The sequence below is a fragment of the Leopardus geoffroyi genome, chromosome A3 (assembly GCF_018350155.1).
Source record: "Leopardus geoffroyi isolate Oge1 chromosome A3, O.geoffroyi_Oge1_pat1.0, whole genome shotgun sequence".
In the NCBI taxonomy this organism is placed as follows: Eukaryota; Metazoa; Chordata; class Mammalia; order Carnivora; family Felidae; genus Leopardus; species Leopardus geoffroyi.
Window position 1 is genome coordinate 87,640,560 of NC_059336.1, and position 24,050 is coordinate 87,664,609.

At 41.4% G+C, this 24,050-nt stretch overlaps 1 protein-coding gene and 2 pseudogenes across 1 annotated transcript in view; 2 read left to right on the forward strand and 1 right to left on the reverse strand.

The window, feature by feature from the left end:
* Positions 1–24,050, reverse strand: part of FIGLA (folliculogenesis specific bHLH transcription factor) — a 79,132-nt gene that overhangs the window by 29,676 nt on the left and 25,406 nt on the right. The gene's annotated exons all lie outside the window — the stretch shown is intronic.
* On the forward strand, positions 2,877–3,874 carry LOC123579750 (annotated as a pseudogene).
* Positions 6,094–8,758, forward strand: LOC123580931 (annotated as a pseudogene).

Consider the following 24,050-nt stretch of genomic DNA (forward strand, 5'->3'; position numbering starts at 1 on the left):
CAGATGAACATAAGGGAAAGGAAGCAAAAATAATACAAAAACAGGGAGGGGGACAAAACAGAAGAGACTCATAAATAAGGAGAACAAACAGAGGGTTACTGGAGGGGTTTGGGGAGGGGGGATGGGCTAAGTGGGTAAGGGGAATTAAGGAATCTACTCCTGAAATCACTGTTGCACTATATGCTAAATAATTGGGATGTAAATTTAAAAAATAAAATAAAACAAAAGCATGGTTGTAGCTTAAAGCCATCCTTGTGCATGGTGAAGATAAGCACAAGCTATTAGGAAGGAGGCAATACTTTTCAAATCAAAGTTTTAATGTGTCAAACAAATGAAGACGTTTCTTTAAACATTCCCTTCTCAGAATTCCTCATAATATTTTGAGGAGTAAATCCCAGAATATTAGTTTTTCATTACAAAATTTATTGCCTGTGGGGCACCTGGGTGGCTCAGTCGGTTAAGCATCTGACTTCGGCTCAGGTCATGATCTCATAGTTCATGGGTTTGAGTCGCACATCCGGCTCTGTGCTAACAGCTCAGAGCCTGGAGCCTGTTTCAGATTCTGTGTCTCCCTCTCTCTCTGCCTCTCCCCTGCTCATGCTCTCTCTCTCAAAAATAAACATTAAAAAAAATTTTTTTAAGTTTATTACCTGTTTAAAGGCAAGGTGCTGGTATAAATATTTCAAATGAAGCAAGAAATTTTTTTGACTTTATTTTTCTGACAAGAAACTTACCAGACACCTCTGAAACCTAACAAGAGTACCCTAGCTTGCATATATTGTTAATATTTTTAATAAATCAAATGAGCTTAATTTGGCAATTTAGTTTACAATATTATCTGTTTACACATCATTCTACATTGACAATGAAAGCATTTGGATTTGACATTCCAAACAGCATGCATTTGACATTTTAAAACTCTGTGTAAATATCTGATAGAAGTAACAGCTAAAGAAAAATTTAATAGCATTGGACATTTTGTAGTATTAAAAGCACACTGACAAGAATTTTCTATCAAACACTAAAGATTTAAATTGGGCTGAGTTGCTTGTTCAATCAATTCCATCCAAATTGAACACTTGGAGAAAAAAAACGAATGCTGTTGTTAGATGTTGCCAAAGATTCAACTGAGGAAAAAAAGCATCAGCAAATGCTATGTAGAAGGTAGGCTGGTGAGCAAAACCAGGCAACATCCTAGCAAACATAGAAATCACAGTTTGGTACAAGAAATGGGCATTGACCAGAAATACAGAAACATTGTACATGTACCTGTGATCACTGCTATTTAGCAGAGACACCCATGCCAGAAAATCGTATAGTTGAAGGATTTAGCCACCTGGTAAAGCAGGTCTGAGACAGGTTCCCAGTGGCAATGACATTTGAGCTAACACTACAAGGAAGAATGAGAACAGGGCTTAGGGGGCGGGGCACAAGTGGTGTTGGGAGACTAGTTAGAGGCCCTGCAAGTGTCCAGATGGGGTGATGGGGATGATGAGGCTTGGAGTTGGGGCATGAGGAGATGGTGAAAAGTACATGGGTTTGGGAATGTTTAGGAGACAAAAAAAAAAAAAAAAAATCAAACAGGACTTTATGGTGACCTGGATGTGCCCTCTGGTTCTCTTTTTTTAAGCTTTGGATCAGTCAATGAAACTGAACCTAAGATTTCAAGGTGAACTGTTAAAGTGCCCCTACACTACACTTGCTATAGGTTTGGGTTTTGTTTTGCTTTGCTTTGTTTCTTATTCCCACACCCCTTTTCCAGACAGTGCCACAAAATACAGAATCAGAGACTGAGCAAGTATATGCTATGGGAAGGTCTTCAGAGTATAGGAAATGGTGCTTAGACATAAAGGGGGCTGGTCTCCTCCTGAGGCACAGGGCACATCCCTGTGGCATTTCTAACATCCCAGCACAAAGTGGGGAAATGCCATGTGCCATCCACTGCCACACTATGGCCTTGGAACACACACCCCTCCCCCCCCCCCCCCGCCCCCCGGAAGAGCAGCTGTCTGTGCTGACTAGGAAATTGCCTGCCCCTCCCTCTTGAGAAAGCACAGCAGATGCTTTTTATATAATGTCCAATTACTCCAAGGAACGTCATCATTTTTATGATTAATCAGTTGCACACATTCAGGGACATATGTGAGATGGGTATTCAAGGACAACAAAAGACCCTGCAGAGAGGAGATAAATTGAGCCCAGCATCTGTGGCCAATATATACAGAAACAAATTAACTGTATATATTGCATAAATACCTCTCTATGTAGATTACTGCCAAAACAAGGACTAATTTAATCTAAATTCATTGTGAAGCAAATCTATTCTTTAAATCTACAGGTTATACAAATGGTGAGGAAAAATTGTAAATAATAAATATCTCCTTGATAGAACTCAAATAATAATGAGCTAGGGAGCCTGCAACTGTGACAATCACATATAAAATAGCACCCAATAAATAAAAAAGAGTTTCTGTGCTCAAAAGGATTCTTTCAAGAAAGAATCAAATCAAGCAGGAATATTCCAACTTGCTTTGTAAGGCCCAGCTCAAATGTCAGCCCCTTTGTGAAGTTTTCTCTGATCTCTTGAGCAGAATTAATAGGCCTCTCCTCCGAGCCCTTACGACACTTGTCAGCGGGTAGTGGAATTATTTATCATGGGGTGTCTCTCGGGCGGTTCTCTTCGATTTCATTTTCCTAGCATACAACCCAACTTCCTTCTCATTCTGCAGCTTTGAAGAAAATGCAAATATGAGAAGCATTGACAGTAGAGCTGGCAGCTGCTAACACCAGGAAACTGTCCATGGGGCCAGGCACTAACCCCATGCAATCATTCCTTTCATCCTCACAATGACCCAAATGACAGAAGTCCCACCAAGATGAGCAAACCGAGCAACAGAGGTGAAAAGATGTGTCCTCAGCCACACAGCTAGTAAGTGAGGACAATCAGGATTCTAATTCAGGCAGTCCCACTCTGCCACCCTGCAGACTGGAGTGAGATGGGAAATCACTGGCCTGGGAGTCCAAATACCTGGAGTCAAGGTCTTTATTTGGTAGTTTACTAGCTGTGTCATCCTAGGATACTCACTGAGCACTGTGGCCTCTGAGATTCCCCCTACAACTCCACAGTTCCAGGTTTCATCCACACCCACCTGTAAAACAGCAACCGTCCCCTTAGTGGCTGGGCTTCCCACCAGTAAGCACAGCCTGCAGCTACTGGATTGGCATCTCAGCCAAACATTTTTGCTGAGACAAATGTTTCTGGCTGGATTTACTGGGGCATTCTTTCTTTCCTGGTGTCCTTACCCATCTTGCAGCTTTTAGGCTAAGTGCTGGGAGACGGCAAAGGTTTAGCAGATGGGTTTTCCTCGGCATTGCCTGGGGAGGTGGCAGCCATCTCCTACTGGGCATTACAGCCACCCTCAGACCTCTGGTGAAGCCCAAGTTGTTAAAAAGAGGACCAAGAAGTTCATCTGGTGCCAGTTAGACTGATATATCAAAATTAAGCACAACTGGCGGAAACCCAGAGGCACTGACAATAGAGTGTGCAGAAGATTCAAGGGCCAGATCTTGATGCCCAACATTGGTTACAGGAGCAATAAGAAGACAAAGCACATGCTGCCCAGTGGCTTCCCGAAGTTCCTGGTCCACAATGTCAAGGAGCTTGAAGTGCTGCTGATGTGCAACAAATCTCACTGTGCAGGGATTTCACAATGTCTCCTCCAAGAACCACAAAGCATTGTGGAAAGAGCAGCCCAGCTGGCCATCAGGATCACCAATCCCAATGCCAGGCTGCGCAGAGAAGAAAAGGAACAGACAGACAGCTTATGCGCATGTCGGATTTGTGTTAATAAAACCTAATACTACAAAAAAAAAATGTTTAGCAAATGGTTCCTGCACTCCAGAACTAAGAGCTTAACAAGGGATTCCAACAAGGAAACCAAGTCTCAAGATACAATCCAATGCTGTAGGGCACGTGCTCACCCACTATGCCACATAGTCACTCAGGCAAGAGAAACTCATCCTGGCTTCTGCTACATTATTACCCTTCTCCTTATACCTTCTGTACAATATTTTGTGTTCCAGGGACAGTATCTTTGGGTCAGTGGCTTGGGAACCCCTTACAATTTTCAGAGTGCCCTTTCTGAAACACCATTCTGTGATAAACAAATGGTTTCCCTTGTACTAGGGGGATTAGAAATTGAAAAAATTTTTTCTTTATAGTATGTCAACTACCAAAATCATATAGGAGTATTTGTTCCTTTCAGCTGCTGCCTTTGGATATGAGGCCAGTGTAATCTGTGTTTTTTTAGAAATGTATAAGAGTGGGACATCTGGAGGACTCAGTTGGTTAAGTGTCTAATTTCAACTCAGGTCATGATCTCATGGTTGGTGGGTGAGAGCCCCGCGTTGGGCTCTGTGCTGACAGCTCAGAGCCTGGAGCCTGCTTCGGATTGTGTCTCCCTCTCTCTCTGTCCCTCCCCCGTTCATGCTCTGTCTCTCTCTGTCTCAAAAATAAATAAATGTTCAAAAAAAAATTAAAAAAAAAAAAGAAATCTTGACATGTTTTTGCTGAAAGGAAAAACAGGTGTTTTGACATCCCAGGTTGATTACCTGCACCCAGAATGAAGGAAAGACCTTATATACATAGCAGAGAATGGAGAATAGCTCAGTTTCCATGACTGTTTTCCCCAGGCCACTAAGCACTCACTTGCAAAGCACACTCCTATTCTCAGGTTTGATGACCTGATTGCTTTATCCTGTGGGTCCTTTCCTCCTCCTCACCTATCTCCAGAAGTAAGATTAGAAATGTCACATATTTGGGGTGCCTGGGTGGCTCAGTAGGTCAAGCATCTGACTCTTGATTTCGGCTCAGGTCATGATCTCGTGGTCTATGGGTTCAAGCCCTGCATCAGGCTCTGTGCTGAGAGCATGGAACCTGTTTGGGATTCTCTCTCTGCCCCTCTCCTGCTCTCTCTCTCTCTCTCTCTCTCTCTTAAAATAAATAAACATTTTTTAAAAATGTCATATATTCAGAGATCAAAAGGAAACCTTTTTTGGAATCTGTTTATGTCTCTGGATCTTTCTCTTTGACATTATTGTCTGCTGTGTTCTTCAGGCTAAGCTAGGCTATGCTGCACTAATGAGCTTTCTTTCCCCTGGCCTGTGTGCTTTCCCTGATCACACAAAGTAAAAGGGGAGAACCAAAGACAGAATGAGACCCTTTTGGCTCCTTCTCCTAATAGGCTCTTCTTTGCAGGTCCTACCTGGGAATGGAGGAATGCGTTTTAGATCCACTGGTGATTTGAATATGTGACCACAACAGTGATCATTGAGGACTCTGGCATTGACAAGGCTCTCCTAAGTCACAAGACAGCATCCATTGTCTCTGAGAAGGTGGGAGCCTCTCTTTTCACTGCTTTAAATGTTGACCAGAAGAAACAGCGATGCTTCCACAATGCATTCCTAATGTATTACTCTATTACTCTAAACCTGGCAGCTATATATTTAAGGGATTTGGGGTCATAGGGAGGGAAGCTCCAAATACCATTAGAGCACATTAAAGAAGATGAAATTAGCTTAGGAATGTAAGCACATATCAAGCCATTAAATAATTTAAAAGGCACTTAGGGTAGCATTGAGCCATACAAGTATGAGCACTTCAAACTTCTTTGGTTGAACTGAGCTAAAATGTTTGGTAGGATTAAACTTGGAGGCTGGTGCAAAAACCCTGGAACTCTACAGAAAACATTCTATCATGGGGACACATTTTTAACAAGGGTGATCTCTTGGTCACTAACGCCATAGGAAATTGTGTATGTGGCAGTCATGGCCAGCTGCCTAGACAATATCACCTCCCTTTCTTTCTTCCTAACAGAATCTCAATTTTGTCCAACATACAATGTGTCCAACAAAAAACCTGTGTTTCTGGGGCACCTGAGTGGCTCAGTCAGTTAGGTGGCTGACTCTTGGTTTCGGCTCAGGTCAGGATCTCATGGTTCGTGAGTTCAAGCCCCACATCAGGCTCTGAGCTGCCAGTGTGGAGCCTATTTGGCATTCTCTCTCTCTCTCTCTCTCTCTCTCTCTCTCTCTACCCTCTCTCTCCCCCTTCCTCACTCTCTTTCTCTCTCAAAAATAAACTTTATTTAAAAAAACCAAAATCTACATTTCTCAGCATTCCCTGAAGCTAGAAGCAACCATATGATACAATCCTAGTCAATAACGTGCAAGTATAAATCTGCTGGGAATTTTTTGGAAACTCTAATTTCCTGATAGAAATGCTACTCCTTCTCCCTCACCACTTCCTCCTCCTCTCTGAATAGAAGGTAGTTGAGAGATAAGAAATGGAGTATCTGGTTTGCAAACTTTCAAGAGAAAGAATCCCACTGAATACATCAGAGCAGAGAGATAGAAGGAGCCCAGTCTACTGGTGCCATAATGAGCTACTGTGTAAATCCCAGACTCTGACTTTGGAACTTTCTAGGTAAGGGAATAAATCCCTATTGGATTAACCTACTGTGGTTGGGTTTCTGTTTCATGAAGTGGAGGCAACCCTTAATCAATATAGACACACAGACAGAAGTGTTTCCTGTCCAATATCACTTTGAAATTGGAAGGATAAACACAGGTGCTTGTTACAGGACCTTTCTCAACATTTTCTGTCCTAGGTACCTGATGATGCTTCAAGAGGGGGTAGAATACAGGGTCCTCAAATTCTCTTGACCATGGAAACTTTTATTTCATGTTACATTTCTTGAGAATAGTGTTTTACCAGATATACATTGGAAGGCAGTGTTTCAGGTGCATTTCTCTCTCCTGAACTAAGAAAAAACATGCCTTTCTAGAGCAATACAAATATAATTCTTAGAAAAAGTTAAAACATAAAACATTGTAACTTTGCATACTGGGTTGAATAGTTACCTCCCTGAAATTAATGTCTCCCTGGAACCTGTGAATGTGACCTTATTTAGCAATAGGGTATTTGTAGAAAATTAAGAATAATTCATAGTGGATTAGGATGGGCCCTAAATCCAACGATGGGGGACTTTATAAGGAGAGGGAGATTTGGGTATAAAGAAACACAGAGGACACACAGGCACAGAGGAGAAGCCTATGTGATGATGGGGGCAGAGATTGGAGTCATGTGGCTGCAAGCCAAGGATACCAAAGACTGCTGCTAACCACCAGAAGTCAGGAACAGACAAGGAAGGATTCTTCCTTTACAGCCTCCAGAGGGAGCACGGCCCAATGGAAACCTTGATTCCAGACATCTACCCTCCAGAACTATGAACAAATACATCTACAGTTGTAAGCCATCCAGTGTGTAGTACTTTGTTAAGGCAGCCCTAGGGAACTAATATGCTTTGTGATGCTGTAATTGTAATAAAGTTTAAATCATTGTAAATTTGTCCCTGTGTCCAGGATGAGGATGAAGCGTCAACATGGGTGGAGGCCTGTCTCAGCCCCACCCGTCTCCTCTACCATATTTAAGATTCTTACAAGGAACTTACATTCTTCCTGTCTTTTTCCCTTGAAACCAAATAGGATCTTGAAAATGTAACATTAAAAAAGGGAGAAGCTGACATTTAGAAAGAAAGGTCCTGGACAGCCACCGCAGTACCCTAAGCTCCACAGAGGCAGCACTGGGGCAAGTGAGAGCCAGACGGGCACTGGGCGGCTCTGCCACATTGAGGAAAATAATTAAACATGGGCAAAGGAGATCCTAAGAAGCCCAGAGGCAAAATGTCATCATATGCAAACTTGCAGAGAGGAACACAGGAAGAATCACCTAGATGCTTCAGTCAGCTCAGAATTTTCTAAGGAGTGCTCAGAGAGGTGGAGGCCCATGTGCTCAAAAGAAAGGAAAATGTGAAGACCTGGTAAAGGCAGACAAAGCCCGTTATAAAAGAGTAAATGAAAACTTACATCCCCCTCTAAAGAAGAAACAAAAAAGAAGTTCAAGGATCCCAATGCACCTAAGAAGCCTCCTTTGGCCTTTCTCTTGTTTGGTTCTGAGTATCACCCAAAAACCAAAGGAGAATATCCTGGCCTATCCGTTGGTGATGCCGCAAAGAAACTGGAGAGGTGTGGAATCACGCTGCCGCAGAGAACACGCATCCTTATGAAAAGAAGGCTGCTAAGCTGAAGGAAAAGTATAAAAAGACTATTGCTGCATACTGAGCCAAAGGAAAGCCTGACACAGCAAAAAAGGGAGTCGTCAGGGCTGAAAAAAGCAAGAAAAAGATGGAAGACAAGGAAGATAAGAGAGGAAGATGAAGAAGATGAACAAGTTCATCCTAGCGTAGTTTTTTGTTCTGGTCTATAAAACATTTAACCCCTCCCCCTTCCTGTACACAGCTCACTCCTTTTAAAGAAAAAAACTGAAATGTAAGACTGTGTAATATTTGTTTTTAAACTGTACAGGGTCTTTTTTTTTTTTTTTTTTTTTTTTTTTGTATAGTTAACACACTACTGAATGTGTCTTCAGGTAGACCTATCCTGGTGGTATCTTTAATAGCCACTAACTTTGCCTGGTCGGTATGGGGTTTGTAAACTGGCATGGAAATTTAAAGCAGGTTCCTGTTGGTACATAGCACTAATTAGTTATATACGGCGATGGTAGCTGGTTCATTTTCAGTGGTCTCTGATGCAGTTTATACAAAATAATTGTTGTTCTTGGGGCACCTGAGTGGCTCAGTTGGTTAAGTGTCTGACATCAGCTCAGGTCATGATCTCATGGTTCATGGGTTCCATCCCTGCATTGGGCTCTATGCTAACAGGTCAGAGCCTGGAGCCTGCTTCAGATTCTGTGTCTCCTTCTGTCTCTGCCCCTCCCCTGTTCTCTCTTTACCTCTCAAAAATAAATAAACATTAAAAAACTGTTGTTGTATTAACTGAGTACCACTCTGTAATTGCAAAAAAAAAAAAAAGTTGTAGCTATTTTGTTGACATTCTGAATGCTTCTAATACAATTTTTTTTTTTTGAAGGGAGGGAGGACGGATGGACAGAAAATCCTGAAGAACAACTTTTCAGCAACCCTGGATTTGCCAGTAATTATGGCCTCACCTTGGGTCAGAGTCTTGTCTTCTCTCGGTTTCATCTGTGTGTTCTCTAGAACTCCAGGGGTGGACTGGAGGGTCTGCATGGCTCCTTCTGCTTTGACATGCCAGAATTCCAGTGGGAGCATTTCTCATATATAGGAACATCTGATGCATGTTTCTCAGAAATAAAGAATTGCAGCCCCTTGCTAATGGTTGGGGCTCCTTTTGGAGCTTTCCTGAGTTCATTTATATGCAAGAATATTACTTCCTAGGATATTATAACTGAGCAAGAGAAAAGACTGAAGTGTTATGCTTGGTGTAATGTTTGCCTTGGCATATTGGACGTTCTTAGAGAGGACTGGTTGTCTAGAGAAAGGCGTAATACTAATTACCAGGATAATGATGACTGGTATCTCCTTTTCCCACCCTCAAGAGAAACTCACACTTATAAAGCTAACTAAACTGGGGCACCTCAGTAGCTCAGTCAGTTAAGCACCCAACTCTTGACTTCAGCTCAGGTCATGATCTCATGGTGCATGAGTTCAAGCTCCGCGTTGGTCTCTGCACTGACAGTATGAGGCCTGCTTGGGATTCTCTCTCCTCGTCTCTCTCTGACCCTCCCCTGCTCTCTCCCTCTCAAATAAACTTATAAAAAATGATAAAAAAAAAATAAAGCTAAGTAAATTACTCCCATTACAAAAGATGTCTTTATTTTACCAACAAGTTTACTAAGAATTTCCTTTAACATTAACAGTGTAGCAAAGAGCTCAACCTACTCTCCAGTCTAAACAACCCCACATTCTTGAGACTTTCTTCATATGCACTACTTTCCATCTATAAGACCATGGTCTAGCAGACCATGTAGGCTGCTTTTTCCTGAACCCCAGCTACTTGTCATCATAGGTTGTAAGGGTGAAAAACAACACAGCGCAATACTCTTGAAACTGACCAACACAGAGTAAGCTTAGGAAAGGAATACATCTTGGAGCTTGAAGGTTGTGTTGTCAATGTATCCTATAGGTTACCAGAAATTCAGGGGTGAAAATAAAGAATCCCTGCTTTGCACAAGGATGCACAAGACACAATGTCTTTGTAAGGTGCATCACAATATTATAATTATCAGACACAAATATTTTTAGCATTTTAAATGCATATAGCCCTTGCCAAAAATGGTTTGAGAATGCAAAAGAGACTATAAATTCTGGAAGATGCACAGAATTGGACGTTGACTTATGGACATTTGCAATATAATTTGTGCTTAGCAAGGACACCAAAACCTTAAAATAACATCTCCATAATTCTCTAAGTATATCAATAGCCCTATTGACAACCATATTTACAACAAAGGATAAAAATAAACCAAAAGAGTAAATTGGGTTTTTAAACTGTTCATCTATGTAGCATTACCTAGAAATAAGTTTTCCTCATCTAAATAATGAGATTAATAATACTTGACCTTATACAATTGTTGCGACTAGAGTTTTAATAATAAATACAAAAACACAGCACTGTCTTAGCCCAAGCTGCCATAACAAAATACTATAGGCTGGGTAACTTATAAACAACAGAAATTTATTTCTCACAGTTCTGGAGGCTGGGAAGTCCAAGATCAAGGCACCAGCAGATTTGGTGTCTGGTGAGAGCCTGCTTTCCAGTTTATAGACCACTGTCTTCTCACTGTCCTCACATAGCAGAAGGGGCAAGGGAGATCTCTGAGGTCTCTTTTATTTATTTTTTAAATGTTCATTTTTGAGAGAGAGAGAGAGAGAGAGAGAGAGAGAGAGAGAATGAGTAGGGGAGGGTCAGAGAGAGAGGGAGACACAGAATCTGAAGCAGACTCCAGGTTCCATGCTGTCAGCACAGAGCCTGAACTGAAGCGGGGCCTGAATCCACGAATCATGAGATCATGACAGAGCCAAAGTCAGATGCTTAACCAACTGAGCCACCCAGGCACCCCTCTGAGATCTCTTTTATAATGTCATTAATCTCATTATTGCAGAGCCCTCATGACTTAATCATCTCCAAAGGCGCCACCTCCAAATACCATTGTATTAGGGATTAGATTTCAATGTATGTATTCTGGAGAGACATTAACATTCAGTCTATAACAAATCATTAACATAGCCTGATATGTAGAAAGTGCTCAATAAATTTTAGCTACTACTATTAGGGTGGAGCCAAGTGAAAGATTTGGGATATGTTTTAGAGAATTAAGCCAATTGAATTTGCTGATAGATTGGATGGGAAAGTGAAGAAAATAGAGAAACCAAGAAAAATTCCAAGATTTTTGGTATGAACAACTGGGAAGATAATGTAATACAGAAAAAAGTGGGTTTGAGGAAAGAAATTAAGACTCTGCTAGGGTTGTTAGGCTTGATCTGAGTTACCTGTAAGACGTCCATGTAGAAACATCAAGGAGGCAGTTGGGAATACAAGTCTGTAGCCTCACTGCTCAGCACCATTCAAAATAAGATCCCAAGACCAGCAGCCTCAGCATCACCCAGGAACTTGTTGGAAATACAGAATCTTAAGCCCTACCTCAGATCACTGGTATCAGAGTGTGCATTTTAACAAGATTCCCAAGTGATCTGTATGCACAATAAAGACTAAGTAGCACTAAGCTAGAGTTCTCAGAAAAAAGAGACCAGATGTAGCTTTAGACCAGAACCTAAAGCTAAGACCTGGAAAAGCTCCCCTGGGGGAAGCGAGAATAGGGGGCCCAGGGTAGAGTCATGGGACTCTCCCACATTCAGAGGTCTAGTAGAGGTAAATGGAACTCCACAGAGGAAGAAAGAGAAACAGCCAGTGAGGCAAGGGAAAACCAGGAGAGTGAAGGGTACCAGAAAGTCAGACAACAAAATGTTTCAAGAAGAGATCCACTGTGTTGACAGCTGCTGATAGGTCGGTAAGATAAGAATAGAGAAGAGACCATTAGACTTGGCAATAAGGAGGTCACTAATGACCTTGACAAGAGCAGCCTCAGTAGCAGAGAGGGGACAAAAGCCCATGTGTAGACAGTGGGGAAGAGAAAGTGAGGCAGTGAGCAAGGCAGTTCTTGCAAGGAGTTTTGCTGAGAACATAAAGAAAGAAATGGGGTAGTAGCAGGGATACTTATGTAGGAGATACTAGAGCATGCCTGAATGCCAATGGGGATGTTGAAAGGTGGGGGGGGGGGGGGTAGGGAGGAGCTGACAATGCAGAAAAAAGAATGACCAATTGCTGGAGTGGTGGTTTTGAGAAGGTACGAGGAAAGGGGGCCCAGATCCCAGAGAAAGGATGGTGCCTAATAAAAGCAGGACCACTCAGCCCATTGCTTCTGTCTTTCAATGAAATTGGAGGCACCTAGCAAGATGTGTGGGAGTGGGAGGAGAGGATATTTTTTTTAAAAGAGGAGTGAAATACTCATTTTGGAGAGTGGGAAAGTGAATGTCTCAGGATTACCATGTAGTACAGAGTACTTTTTTGAGATTTTTGGCCAGGCATTGAAGAAAACCCACACTTTCCTATAACATGCTTCATTCCCCGCCCCCCCAAATGTCCTGTTCTAATGCGTAAGCATGAATTATGAAAAAGTACATCTTCTCCGTCAATCCTTATTTTTCCTGTGGCAGTTTATTATGTTAAAGGTCACCATCAGCAGAGCAAGGCTAGACAAGAGAGTCATCTCAGAGCCACAGGAAGATGGTGATATGGAAGGACAGAAGCCTTCTGTCCCCTCCACGAGATGCATGGCTGGGGTAATGCAGGAATTAATGACATGAAAACACAAGATGTTTCAAGAAAGGAAGTTTTCCTTCTCTTCTCACAATGCCCCAAGCACTACTAGGAGATCTCTCATGAGACTAGCACTTTCATAAACAACACCATATACTGTTAATTGCCTTTAATTGAGTTTTGAACAAGCCCAAAGTCACTAATGCCTCCTTGGTTACCTTCCTTCCTCCTTGGAAGCCAAGCTCATTGAACAATCCCATAATTCTTTGCAGGATTCCCTAATCCAGCTACATGAAGCCCATTTCTGTGATCCAAAAATAAAAAATCCAAAGGCTCACTCTCCTCTGAGCTCACTGTTCTCTCACAGCACATATCCCACATACTCAGGGCCTTGGCACAGTGTAGATAGCCTCTGTACGACCTACGGCCACTTCCTTCTATTTGGAAGCCCACGGCTCCCAACTGGACAGACTTCCCATCAGCCCCCTTGTGGCTATCCTCCATCACTCTTTCTTGGTCATTCCCCTCACTCACGGATGACTTCACCATCTTCCCCTGGGTCACTAGGCCTTCTGATTCCTGATGACTTCAACATTCATTCCCATGCGGTGATACACCCAACACCCAGCCTCACATTTCCTTGGCCTCTCATGCCAGCCATGTCTCCTTCTACCCCAGTCTCAGTCATCCACTCCCATGGTTATATACCCTAGATCTTGCTGCCGCCAATAAGTGCACCATTTCCAACATCTGGATTTTACATCCTCCTCCTTGACCATCTCCTTCTAGCCCATCTACTCTGATTCTCCAATGTCTCTGTGAACTTCTGCTCATTTTTTCACTATCTAGCCTCAAACTCCACTCTTCACATCCTTCCTTATCTTGCTTACATTAACTAGTTCCACTAGGTAATAATCCCCTTGCAAAATACCTCAAGTTCCTCTTTTCCATTCTCCTCCGCTGTTCTCACCTCAAAGAGCCCTACCTTTGGTCAAATGCTACAAGGCCTTGCTTCCAGTATACATCTGAATAGTTGACCTTTGCACACAGCTGTGCAAACTAGACTTATTTCAAAACTCTCTCTACACCTTTAAAATTATTTCTAAATATTACCAAACAGTCTGCCCTTCCTTGGTGTAGACTCTTCAAGGAGATTGTTTCCTACTTTCTCACCTCTCCTCAAATACCCACATTGGCTTCTTCTCTCTTACTAGAGTGTAATCTCCTAGTTCACAGAGGCATGCCCAGCACTTGGAACAGTAGATGGACATAGAGGGTGTTAAGTAAACACTTGTCAACTGACTAATTGATACTCATAGTCAAACCATAATAAATTTACCTACTACTGGGATAAATTATTCATTGTTGCTAATATACCTCAATCACATTAAACATTTTTATTGCTATAAAATGTACATAGCATAAAATTTATTATCTCAACCATTTAAAAAAACTTTTGAACATTTATTCCTTTTTTGAGAGACAGAGAGAGACAGTGAGTTGGGAAATGACAGAGAGAGAGGAAGACACAGAATTTAAAGCAGGCTCCAAGCTCTGAGCTGTCAGCACAGAGCCCGACACGGGACTTGAACTCACAAACTGTGAGATCATGACTTGAGCTGAAGTCAGACGCTGAACCCACTGAGCCACCCAGGTGCCCCAACCATCTTAATCATTTTTAAGTGTACCATCCATTCATAATGTTGTGTAACCATCACATCTCTAGATCTCTTTTCATCTTGTAAAACTGGAACGCTATACCCATTAAACATTAAGGCATTAGAAAATTTCCCCCACCCCAGACCCTGGCTACCACCATGTTACTTTCTGTTTCTATGATTTTGACTACTCTAAGTACCTCATATAAGTGAAATCATACTGTATTTGTCTTCCTGCGACTGGCTTATTTCATTTAGTGATATCCTCAAGGTTCATCCTTATTACAGTATATGTCAGAATTTCCATATATATATATATATATATATATATATATATACACACACATACATATACACACCATGTTTTCCTTGTCCATTCATCCATTTATGGCCACTTGAGTTGCTTCTGTGTTTTAGCTATTGTGAAAATGCTGCTATGAACATGGGTATACAAATATCTCTTTGAGTCCCTATATCAATCAAATTTAAATACATTTTCTTGAACGTTTATGTAACTCTCCTTTCCCTTCTGCCCAAAAATTAACAGAAGGGGTGATCCGGGCCAAACATCTATTTTAAAGAAATATTTACTGAACTAAATGTATAAAGACCAGTACTTGGATAAAAAAAAAAAATGGATCAATATTATAGCTGTTTTCCTCCTTTCCTCCATCACTTCCTAAGGGGGTAGTTCCTCATAATGTAAACCACAAAATCCTCCAGGGAAGAGCTCAAGAAGCAGCCTGGGTAGGAGGGAAGGATGAGATACCCTAGCTCCTGACTTCACCCCCTCCAGCCCTTCCATATTACCTTCCTCTTAGGCAACTCTCCCTACATCCCCCCATATGGCTCCTCCCCACCCTCATTACGCTTCTGCTCCCCCTTTGAGACTAAAGAAATATCCCTTCCCCTGTTTGTTAGAATGGCAGAAACTTGCAGACATTTAAAAGACAAGAAACAACCAAAAAGATACTGTGGCATTCAAGCACATGAAAAGATGCTCAGAGTCATTGACATTAAGGAAATGCAAATTAACACCACAATAAGATACTACCCATATCTATCATAATAGCTAGAATTTAAAAAAACAAACTAGCAATACCAAGTTTAGAGCAACTAGAACTCATACATTACCGGTGGGGATGCAAAATGGGGTACATTTTAGAACCAGTTTGGCAGTTTCTTATAAAGTTAAGAATACACTTACCATACTATGATGCAATCCCACTCCTAGGTACTTATTTACCCGAAAGAATGGAAATACACAAAAATCCGTAAGGCAATATGTACAGTGGCTTTATTCATAATCATCAAAAACTGGAAACAACCCAAATGTCTTTTAACGGGTAGATAGCTAAAGAAACTGGTATAGCCATCCAAAGAAATATTACGCAGCAATCAAAAGAAATAAACTGTTAATATTCGTAACAACATGGATTAATCTCGGAAAGATTATACAAAGTGAAAGAAGTTGGACACAAAAGACTACACTGCATGATCCCATTTATTGGACATTCTGGATAAGGCAAAACCAGATGGGTGGTTATCAAGGGCCATGGGTGGATGGCGGAGATTTACTACAAAGGGGCACATGGGAACTTTATTCTATCTTGATTGTGGTGGTTGTTACATGAATGTCTATATTTGTCAAAATTCATAGAACAATACATCTAAGAATAGTGAATTGTACTATACGATGTTTATTATAGCTCAATAAGCTTGACTTTAAAAAGCACAGCAAATATGGGGCGCCTGGGTGGCGCAGTCAGTTAACCGTCTGACTTCAGCCAGGTCACGATCTCGCGGCCTGTGAGTTCGAGCCCCGCGTCGGGCTCTGGGCTGATGGCTCGGAGCCTGGAGCCTGTTTCCGACTCTGTGTCTCCCTCTCTCTCTGCCCCTCCCCCGTTCATGCTCTGTCTCTCTCTGTCCCAAAAATAAATAAACTTTGAAAAAAAATTAAAAAAAAAAAAAAGCACAGCAAATAAATTAAAAAGTCACCTTCTTGTGCATAATACAGGGGACACAAAAGTAAATTATGTAAATTATACTAGCAACACAAACAGCATCAGAACAAATCATTCTAATTTTTTTTTTTTTCCAACGTTTATTTATTTTTGGGACAGAGAGAGAGACAGACCATGAACGGGGGAGGGGCAGAGAGAGAGGGAGACACAGAATCGGAAACAGGCTCCAGGCTCTGAGCCATCAGCCCAGAGCCTGACGCGGGGCTCGAACTCACGGACCGGGAGATTGTGACCTGGCTGAAGTCGGACGCTCAACCGACTGCGCCACCCAGGCGCCCCAGAACAAATCATTTTTACAGAACTCGTTTCTGATCCTACAGAAGCAGCACTCTAGCCTTGAAAAAGCCCATATTTATATACTACCTTGCCTCGTACTCCTGTCAGGGTACCATCTGGGAGTTGGGCAGTCATTCATCTCAGCCCTCCTTGAACAGGGCAAAAGGACCTCACCCCAAATCCACAACCACCTGGGCCCTCTTATTGGCAGAAACAAAATGACTCATCCTGAAAGAGCCCACCCTTGCTGCCTCATCCACGTACCTCAGCCATACCACCTTACAGGCACAGAAGCAAAAATACCAGTAAACTGTGGGATGACATACCATGGTAATTACAAAACGAGACTGGAGACCTTCTTTCTCAAACTCTAACTCTGAAAGACGATTTTAGCAGGTAAAAGGTAATGGAGAACCTCAAATAGGAGAGACACCAAAGTAGTTATAGATCAGCATGTGGACTTGCTCCGCAAATAGAAACGCTGCTTTCTTGGCTTTGCTCCTCATTTCCCAACAGACTTGACCTTTCTGGGGATGCACCCATCCATCCATAAAATCCTGATGAACCCAACTCAGCAATAGAAACAAGGCTCCTTTGCATAAATAAGCTAGAGATCTGCCTTATAACATTGTCTACTTAATTAAGTATTGCTTCCTGGATGTCCCAGTTGCAGAATCTATGGATTTTTATCCCATTATTATAAATTAATAGATTTGTCCTTTAACAATACTCTCCAGCTATTTTCATTTTGTGTTTGAAGTTAACTAATGTTTAACATCATGGTTAAGATGAAAGCCTCCAATCTTAATAAAACAGCAAAGAGTATAAAACAGTAGACATTTTTAATTATGGAAAAATTTGAAAATATGCAAAACTAGAGAGCATTCTATATAATGAACTCCAAGTACCCATCACCTAGCTTCAGAGTAGATTACAATTTTCCTGAGTGTCTGGGTCATGCATGCCTCTTGTTCCAGTGTGATTATTAATAGCACCTCCGTTCACTCTAAAAAGTGCCAGTTTAGATAACAGATTATGCCCAACCTCAACAATTAGCAATTTGTAGTCCGTCCCAATCCACTCATCTCCCAATAAAAAAGATTTTGAGATAAATCATAGACGGTGTTATCATTTGATCCATAAATATAATAGACTTTGAAAAGCAGATTTTAATTCTTTGACATCCTTAATCTTGATAGATATTCAGTATAACAAGTACAGGCTTCAAACAGTTGGCAACAGTTTTCACAGCTTGTAACTTTAACAGTTAAGATATATAAAGCAGGAGCCCCCAAACTGTGTTCTGTCTCAATGATCATTGCTAAGGCTGAAAAATGAAGCAATAATCTCCAAATTCGATGGAAACATAGAGGCAACTGAAATTTCTTGTGCATCATAACTCCAGATTTACTTTCTGAACAAAGAACCTTTGGTACCCACAAATCCTTCCTTCTCAACCAGGTTAAAAAAAAAAAAAAGCTAGCAGTCCCTTTCCCTAGAGGATGCACACTGTTAGTGAGTTCACTAACTTTCTGTGTTAGTTCCTTACTTTCTGCATCTAAATCGAGTACTGGCAACTCTGACATATGATCTCCCTAGCACCTGGGCAATAACTACAACCCAGGGTCCCTAGAGAAGCTTCTGTCTTCTCTTAGCCCTCATTTTATCCCGAGCTCTTTTAGACTATTAGCCAAACCCTTCTAATTTGCCATTTGCCCTTTTCTGAATAGAAACAACTGAGCTTGTTAGAACTGTACATAAGCTAAGAGTCATTCATCTTAGAGTGGAGTAGAAAGATGTTTCCGTATTTCTGCACTATTCTAGATGTGAGAAGATACTGGAATTGAGCTGATACGTACTGCACACATTTGAAGTCGTTTTCACAACAAAGAAGAGCAAACTTCACTAGAGTTTGAATTTAAATCATGTCATTGCCACTAGTTTATTCTATTGCTACCATGCATGGCTTGATGAAAACTAATGACCGTGGCTTCTAATTCAAGATGGCAGGCCTAATCCCACCTATCCCTATGTTCCTCTCTCTCTCCTAAGTCTCCATTAAATTGATCATAAGGGAAGAAAAATGCACAACCCTACAATGACGAAGTAAAAGCAGGTGGTTATCAGAGGAGAGATTTCAACAACTTTCTGGAGGACAAAAAGCAGATGGAGAACTGGTGACTAATGTTTGAAGCAAAAGAAGCCTCAGCCCAAATTTCAGGCAGAGGATGCTGGAGCCAAGGAAGCAGATGATCTGTGGCAGAGCCTTGAAGGTGTCCTATACTCTGATATGGCAGGCATGATAAAGGGCAGGAAGAAAAAAGAGACTGAATAAAGGGGTGCAAACTGCACATCTCCGTGGAGCAGCAGGCCCCCCCCCCCCCCAGCCGCTTCTCCTGTGCTCAATCACAGGACACGGCCCTGGCCAGGCGCTCAGCTATAGATCCCTCTGTATCTCAGAGGGATCTGGAGGGGTCTTACAGAAACTGCACCCTACAGGGGGTGAACCAGGGCAGCTGTGGTGGTGATGGTGTCCCCAGGGTCACTCTGTGAGTGTTTGCCACCTAGGGGCCCAAAGGCTGGAATACCCCCTGAAAAGGATATGAAATCCTAGCATATTACTTATTGTGCAGTGAACAATATCAACGCAGTTAATGAACAGTTTAAAAGTTTTCAGCTTTTAGAATCACCAGAATTACAGACAAATCATAGATACCAACTATGGCCATGGAACAGAATGAATATTTTATCAACTTTGATAATGCAAAAGTAAAGGGAAGCTAGAGGGAAGGAGGAAGCAGGGCAAGAAGAGGCAGTAATAGCCTTATGTTATACACAGTAGAGAGTCAAATGACCTAGTCAATAGTCCATGGAATGAAAAATCAGATTTTAATAAATGCATTGTCTGGAGCAGCAGGGATGACGAGAGAAAGACAGTGAGGAGATGTAGGCATGATGTAAATAAATTACATCCTTGACTTTCACGGCAGAAGATCACTAGATGATGATTGAAGTTGATAAATTCAGAAACAGCAGTGTATGCATATTATTTTGAGATACAGAGGGAACTACAGCAGAATGGGAAACACAACTAAAAACAGTTTGCCGGTATGTAGATAAGGATTTGGGGTGGGACAGGGATTGTTGCTTTCTGTTAGAAGCCCTCCAGTCCTGTCTGATTTATTAACTATGCATATGCATTGCCTTAAAAACAGTTTAAAAGGCGGGGGGAAGGAGAAGAAGAAAGAAAACTAACAGTACGACTTATGGAAACGCAAGAAAGGAAGTCTCATGCACAGCACAGCACGAACAAGCATGGAATGGGTTAAGCTGCATAACTATGGTAACAGATGTAGCTAATTTGGGACACAAATGAGGGTGTTGGAAAGATCTAAGAGAAATGTGGTGCTAAGAGGGAAGACGAATAAATTCTAAATAAAGGACTGTTGAGATAATCAGTATGGATGCTCTGCCATCTGACACAGTAGAGGAAGAAAGAACTGTACATGCCCTCACTTTTCGAGTATCTTTTCACCATAAATTTTTAAAATCAAAAGTCAAGAGATTCTTATATGGACTCCATGCTGAGTAAAGAAAGCAAACATAACGAAATGCATAATAAAATATGGGCTGAAAATCATGTCCCTTGTTAAGTGAAATTCTGTCTTCATAAAGTCCCTTTGCATTTCAAAGTTAAATAACTTCACTTGCTCTTCGAGAAAAACAGTTTATAAATGACATTCAAACGCACACATATTGACCTTCCCTTCAATACAATGATTTGCAATGGAGTATATGCAGTTAAGTAACCCTTTCAAAATTCCACAGAAAACAATCAAAGGAATAGAAAAATAGGGAGAAATCTGCATCACTTCTGGTTACTGGGAAGGCTGCCATCCATGTGGCAGAATCTGTGAAGAAACGGCATCTTTGCAATATCAACTCTTCCCATCCAGAAACATGACATTCGATTTCTGAAATAGTGGTGGCTCATATGTTCTGTGAAAACGTCCACTTCATCAAGATTTTCACGTTAGGATATAATAATGCATAGTGTTATGATTTCAAATCTTCTCTTTGTTCCATATATCATTTCTAGTATTATTGTTTTTATCTTAATCAGGCTTGCTAGAAGTTTGTCTATTTGGTTGGCTTTCTGAAAGAAGCAACTTGCCAGTTACAAAGTGGGGGGGGGCATGTAAGGTGGAGGAAAGAGGCTGAGAAAGATGCGGAAGCTAGTGGGGAGCTGTGGAGAAGGGGCATGTCCAGAAAGATGCTTGGTCAGCCTACCTAGGAGGTGGAGTATGAAGGAAGAAGATGTAAAGCAGATCTAAGCAAGGAGTTTGGGCTTTATCCTGAAAGTAATGTTGAGATTTGCTTTGTTTCAGCAAGATCACTGTGGATTGATGGAGTTCAAGTTGGATGTAGGGAAGACAAATGGGAGGCTCTGGAGTAACCCAAAGTTCTACCCAGGAGCAGTGTGGCTGATAAAACACAAACCCAAGCAAACTAGCCCAGGCAAGATGGAAGGCAACCTCATCAACATAGGAACCAAAATCTAGCTGGGCCTCATGGAAGCTGCTAGAACTGGAATCGCTGTGGCCACCTCAGGAAAACCAAGTGGCTTCTTCTCTAAATTGGCGCGGGAAGTAGGGGGATGACCTATCACTATCATTGCATCATGTCTGTTTTGGTTTGTTGTTTTGTTTTGGGCTTGGCTTCTCTTTTTTTTTTTTTCTTTTCTGGCCTCCTCACCCTGACTCCCTCTCTTATTTGGCCTAATATGGCCACCAGCTCTGAGATCCCAAGTCCTCACAGGTCCACACCTGGTTCAATCAGCTGTCTGCATGTGTTGGGGGGGGGGGCGGTGCATGGGGTAGAGGATGTCAAATGATCCTTAGGGCTGTCACTCATAAAAGCCAGAGGCATTTGCTACTTGGCTCGGTAAGTTTTTTTCATCCACTTCAAGGCTTGGCTCAGGGAATACCATTCCAGATATCATATGGAGCACTGATATTTGTTCTCTGGCAACCACATCCTAAATTCCCTAGCCTCTGGGTCTTACCCAGGTTGCTTGTGGGGTGACATCCAAGTACCTTAGAGATATTTACTGCTGGGCAGATGACATTTATTTATGTACTTATTTATCTTTATTTTCAGCTGTACCTGTTGGGGTGATTAGAACTGATATGGCTTGAAGCTGGCTATGTTAAAACCCCACTTTATCGGAGGCTCCCTCAGCACAAATCAAGATTGGGGGGGCCAGATACCCAAAGTGGAAGGTGCTGATAAAGTTCCTAGAGTCTTTTAATACCCCCACGCTCTCCCAGACCACACCATAGCCCACTCAGGTTTGGTGCTTTGAGCCTGAGTATTATTCTAGGATTCAGCTGAGAGAACATTCCTTTTTCTGGGGAGTGCCCCTTATTGAATCATGGGCTGGTTGACATTGGCTGGCACCATCTCTGCCATATCTTCTGGAGAGTCCTTGAAGAATCTGGGCCCACTGTTTGTTATCTCCCTCTTCTCTACAACTAAAATAGATCTGTCTTCCTTTGCTTGGCATGTCCTGGTTTTAGCACTAAATGTCCCCCATCCCAGGAAAGCCATCAGGGCCCTAAGTAATACTGCATCAAATATAACCTGTGTGTAACATAATACAATATAAATGCATATGTCTATGATATGTATACATCAAAAGGAAAGCTATCAAAAACACAATTATAGTAGGAGACTGACATATTTCTTGTAATCTTTGACAGATCACTTAGGTACAAAGAAAAATAAAAATAGACTTGAATATAATCAATAAACTTGTTTTAATCTATACAATCCAACATTGTAGTGCACAGAGAATAGACTTTCTTTTCACCTCATTCAATAACATTGGCAAACCTCTCACATGTAGTTTATCATGGAAGATAGGCCTGGATGAATCTTTGCTGGAAGCTTGCCATTCCATAGGTGCTCTTTGAGTTTGGGAGACTTTGCTGCTGTTGTTCTTGTTGTTGAAAACAGAGGCAGTTTTTGGTATTACTGTCTTAAAATTATTTCAGGCTAAAACTATGGCAGTCAAGGTATATAGAGTCAAATATTAGGGCTGCAATCTCTCTTCTAGAGAGTGAAAATTCTATTCCAAGAATCTTGGGTGTGTCCTTGCACACAGTGCAAAATGCTTAAACTAAACAATTATCTCTTTTGAAGAGAAAAATTTCCCATGGACCCAGGGTTGACCTACATCACTTTTATTAAATATGTGCACACATAAAGACCAGTTCTAAACACCTAGGCATTAATAGCTAGTTATATAACTAAAATACCAAAGCCAATTTACAAGCACATGTAATTATCAAACTTTAAAATGTCAAATTAATAAAATTAACTTTATACAACAGATAATATTGTTTTGCTAAGATTAAAACACCATTTGGGGCTTAACAGAAAGATCTAGTCTCAGGCCCACTACTACATGTTACCACTATCTGAATCCTGGCTTCAACAATACCAATGCAGACAACTCCTAAAGCATGTGTGCAAAACAATATTGATAACCTCAAAAATGTGTTTGCTACTTTAAGATAATCAGGTATCATAATTTAAAATTCTGCTAAAAACCACCCACCTAAGTGGGTGCCATTTCATACTAATAAAGATAATAATAATTGCTAACATTTATTGAACTTTACTGAAGACTTTACCAGTCTTTCACACATAATAGCTCTAATCCTTGTGATATCACTATGAAATCAATACCACATCTTTATCTCCATATTATCAAAAGAAGAAACTGAGAAACAGAGAAGTTGAGTTATTTGCCCAGGTTTCACAGCTAGTAAGTAGAAAAGCGAATTAGAAGTCAGTCTGGCTCCACCCAATCATTATGCCTAGTTACCTGTCTCATTGTTTTGGACATAAGGTAGTTATCACAGGTCACTAAATCTGTATTGCATACAGATCTAACCCAATTATTGCTGAAATCAGCAACAGCAACTCTGTCATTGTGTTTTCACTACAACACCTGCTGCTAATAAATGGCTACAGCCCAGTCCATATGAGGGCGGAACCAGCATGAGAGCATCATTCCTTGCCAATATAGCACTGGTCCCAGGAATTGTTCCTTTGAGTTTGACAAGCCTGTGCCCTGTGTGGGCTCACCCTTCTCTCCATGTGCCTCTAATTAAACTCCTCGCTGCCTCATGACCTGAGCTACCAGGCCTGCCCCTGGTTCACATGGGAAGATGCAGAGGCAAACACAGGCCCCACCATGGGTTTTGGGGTTGCCATCAAGATAATCCAGAACACATTTTTATTGTTAAGATTATCACTGAAGAGGCAACTG